The sequence below is a fragment of the Nicotiana tabacum genome, chromosome 22 (genome assembly GCF_000715075.1).
Source record: "Nicotiana tabacum cultivar K326 chromosome 22, ASM71507v2, whole genome shotgun sequence".
In the NCBI taxonomy this organism is placed as follows: domain Eukaryota; kingdom Viridiplantae; phylum Streptophyta; class Magnoliopsida; order Solanales; family Solanaceae; genus Nicotiana; species Nicotiana tabacum.
In genome coordinates, this window is record NC_134101.1 from 225,061,522 (window position 1) to 225,065,743 (window position 4,222).

The window sequence follows — 4,222 nt, forward strand, 5'->3', positions numbered from 1 at the left end:
ATTATTCCATTTGCAAGTTCTATCTAGTTCATGTTTCACCTTGCCTAAATCTTCTTTTAGGACTCTTATCTACTCATATCTCTTGTACAACTCATCCTTCATTTTTCCTAGATTTTCTTCTAAGGTGAGGTGTGTGTGATCAGCTCTCCTTGTGCCTGTTCGTAAGTTTAGTTTTAAATTTTCAAATATAAGTTCTAAGATAGTGGTATCAAGTTCAAGAACCTAGTTCTTCAACTCAGTATTTTTACTATCACTTTCACTAGTCTTGAGTTCCAGATTTTTGCACTTAGCTTGTAGGATCACACATTCCCTAGACAGTTATTCCTTCTCATTGTTTATGACCTTAGACTCATTAATGAAGTCTAGTAGTAATTCAGATAGCTTTTCTTTAGACAAAAATTTAATCTTGTCTTTGAGATGAATCACACTTACGTCTTGTTCATCGTCTGATTCTCCAATGGCCATAAGTGCTTGTTGATCTCCAACTTCATCTTCTGAATCCTCATCTGAGTTTTCTCCCCAAGCAGCAACCATAGCCTTTGTTGATCCTTTGTTCTTCTTGGGTTGAACCTGTTCCTTCTTCATGTTTCTTCGTTCAGCCCTTTCTTTCTTCCATTCAATTTCTCATTGAGGACAATTCTTGATCATGTGGTCAGTCTTACCACATTTGTAGAAACCTTCGCTGGTCTGTTTTTCAGGGGACCCTTGGTTTGTTGAAGGTTGCACCTCTTGAAGTACCCTTTCCTCTCATTAGGTACTTCTTGAAATCCCTTGTGATCATAGCCATTTCATCATCCTCTAAGTTTGCACCTTGAGCTATTCTAAGAGCCAGACTTCTTTCCTTCTTGGTTGCATCTATCTTCATGGTTTGCCTTCTCAGTCCATAGGCAGTGAGATTTCCAATCAGCTCATCCAACTTGAGAGTAGAAATGTTCTTTCATTCCTGAATAGCAGTGATTTTGCTTTCCCAAGTTACTAGCAAGACCCTTGACAACATTTTTTCAACCTTGTCTTCTTCAAGGATAATTCTTCCAAGAGACTTAAGTTCATTTGTTAGTGTTGTGAACCTTGTGTACATCTCTTGGATGGTTTCACCTTCCTTCATGGTGAAATTCTCATATTGAGAATACAATAGTATTCCTCTTGATCTCTTTACTTGAGGAGTTCCTTCATGGGCCACTTGTAGAGTGTCCCAGATCTCCTTAGCAGTAGTACATCTTTGAATTCTGCTATACTTGTCAGGACCTAGTCCACACACAAGCCATTTCTTGACCTTGGCATTCTTTTCCCATTTCTTTAAATCTTACGTAGTACAGTCAGCTCTCGTCTTTGACACGTCCACTCCTTCAGCATTCTTCTTTGTGGTAGCCAGGGGACCATCAGTAACAATGTCCCAAAGTTCATAGTTTTCTCCTATGATGTGGTTTCTCATCCTATTCTTCCACCAGGAATAGTACTGGCCATTAAAGAGTGGAGGCCTAGCAGTAGATTGTCCTTCCTAGTTTCCATGTAGTGCACTATCTTGATCTGTTCCTAAAGTGTTAGCGTCTTCAAGGAAAATCTACTCTGATACCAATTGATGTTTTATACTTCAATACCACACAAGAGGCGGGGGGAGGTGATTTGTGTGGAACCCAATTTTCGCTTAACTTGATTATAGAAGCACCTGGTTTTTCTATGTGTTCCAACTGCTACTGTTGCAGAATAATAAATACAGAAAATAAAGAACATAGAGATTTTATGTGGAAAACACCTGGCTCAAAAGGTGAAAAACCCACAATCTGCCTTCCAGTAGAATTTTCCCAAACTCTCCACTAAAATAACTGAGCCAAAAACTGCATTTACAAAAAACTCTTCTATAAACCTAGACTTAACTATAATCCTGTTGTGGCACACAGTCTCAACTGTTGCTACAACTTCAAGTTAACTCTAACTTGAAAACTCTAAGCACCTAATACAATTACTTCCAAATAAGCTGAAAGGTACAATGTAAAATCACCTCCTACAATTGAATTAGAAAAAAAAGACAGAAACTTGGAACTGATTCTTCTATCTGGTTCAAGTAGCGTCAGGTTTGCATGCTTGAATCACATATAAATTGCCTTGCTATTTTGCTCTCAATTCATGTTTAACTTCTGCTTAAGTGCATTACCTGTAAAAGAGAACAACATTAATATTTAAGAAGTTAGCAATTATAGATTGACTAGGATACTGATGCTATTCTTCCATGGTGGAAGAGTTCTAGTTGATCTCATACTCTAACTCTATCATTTTCCTAAATCGTGTTCTCTTTGTGTAAGGAGTCTTTCTCCTTATCCAATATGCAACATTTTCGATCATGATCAGGAGATATCACTTCTGATAAGTTAGGTTTGTCTCCTTCACGTGCATCTCACATGTATCATAACTGTGTTTCACAAGATGGACCTGGTCCATATCTGAGTTCCTTTAACTTCACCTTTACTTGTCCAACAGTAACTGACAAGAACTTTTCGCTGTTATTCATCAAAATTCACATAGCTCAATATCAACAATACACAAAACAAAATATGATGATTCCAGCATATTATCTTTTTTTTGGTTACTAAAACCAGGCATTTTATTTATTGAAGCGGGAATAAAGGATTACAAAGAGGGGGCTGAACGTAGAGTTACAATCCCCTGCGAGTCCAAAGTAAGCGTGGTAATAAAAAGGGTAGAGGGTAATCAAAAACTACAACATACCAAAGCTCCCGCAATGCCATTACCCTCTCTATAGGAGTGTTGGACCTGTGGCATCCCTCTAGTGTCTCTTCTTTATAATGGAGGGATGTAAGTAAGTATATTTAGTTCACACGGATAGCATGTCACTCCATTACAAAATATAAAAACAACAGAAAATCTTATTTGACAGCTTGTGTGGAAAGCTATAATGATATATCTATATATGAAAAAGGACACAAATATTATAAATAAGTAAACACCAACGGAAGAAAGTATAATGGTAGGGTTGACAAGGAAATTCAAATGCAAGATTCTTCTTTTAAGAAAAGGTTTGATGCCAGTTGGGAGTTTCCAGTCAAAGTGATAAGGAGTAGCGATCAAGTGTAGGTCATTCTTTCTAGCACAAGCTGCTCCAGCCACCTCAGTCAAGTCTAGTTCACTTGGATTGATTCCAGTTAGGAGTTTCCAGTCAAAGTGATACAACAGTTGAGCCAGTGGAAAATAAACATTTGCTAAACTAAATGATATTCCAGGGCAAATTCTCCTTCCGCTACCAAAGGGAAGATATTCATAATTATTACCAATATAATCCATAGAGTTGTGTTCAAATCTCTCAGGTTTAAAGCTTTCTACGTCATCCCAATATTTTGGATCTCTTCCCATTGCCCAAACATTAACCTCGACTTTTGATTTCAATGGAATAGTGTAGCCGTTTAAGTCTGTTTCTTCTCTACATTCTCTTGGAAGCAAAAGAGGTAGCGGAGGATGGAGTCTGAAAGTTTCTTTAATCCATATTTAGGTATTTGAACTCCTCGACATCAATTTCACCAAAAGTTTCTTTCCCTCTAAAGATTTTTCTTACCTCTACTTGAGCTTTGAAAATACACTTGGATTCTTCATCATTTCGATCATGGCCCAATTAATTGTTGTTGATGAAGTATATGTTCCCGCACCAAAGATGTCCTTAATTTTTGAGCAAGTTACAATATTCATTTCTCTTACAACCTTCTTGACAAATTTCTACTGAAATATTCAAATAACATATTTGTACTACGTTTGTGCTACTACCTTTATTCTACACCAAAAGGAACTTTTAAATTTTCAATGCCAAAACCCCCCAAAACCCAAAAAAAAATTATCATGCTATTTTGCTACTTGTTTCGTTATCCTAATGCCATGTTGTAGTGATTGAAATAACATTTGTTGTAATTTTCAAATGTGTAAATTTTATGACGAATGTAAGATTAGTTGTCCTAATTGAAAGCTAACTAAAGTGACTATTTAAGTACAAAAATTAATTATGCAATTTGAGAACGTTAGTATTAAAGATAAATCATAATACTTCGTCAATTTCACTTTATATGGCACGGTATAACTAGATACAAAGTTTAAGAAAGACACAAATAATTTTCGAACCTGTGGTATTAAATATGTCATGAAATTCATGTGGCTATAAAAACATGTCATTAAAGTTAAATTGGAAGTTTAAAGTTAAATTATTTCTTGCATAGAAATGAGT

The 4,222-nt window shown here is 36.1% G+C and overlaps 1 pseudogene; it reads right to left on the bottom strand.

The window, feature by feature from the left end:
- Positions 1-318: 318 nt before the first annotated feature.
- On the bottom strand, positions 319-3,696 carry LOC142176301 (premnaspirodiene oxygenase-like; annotated as a pseudogene).
- Between the last annotated feature and the right edge of the window lie 526 nt (positions 3,697-4,222).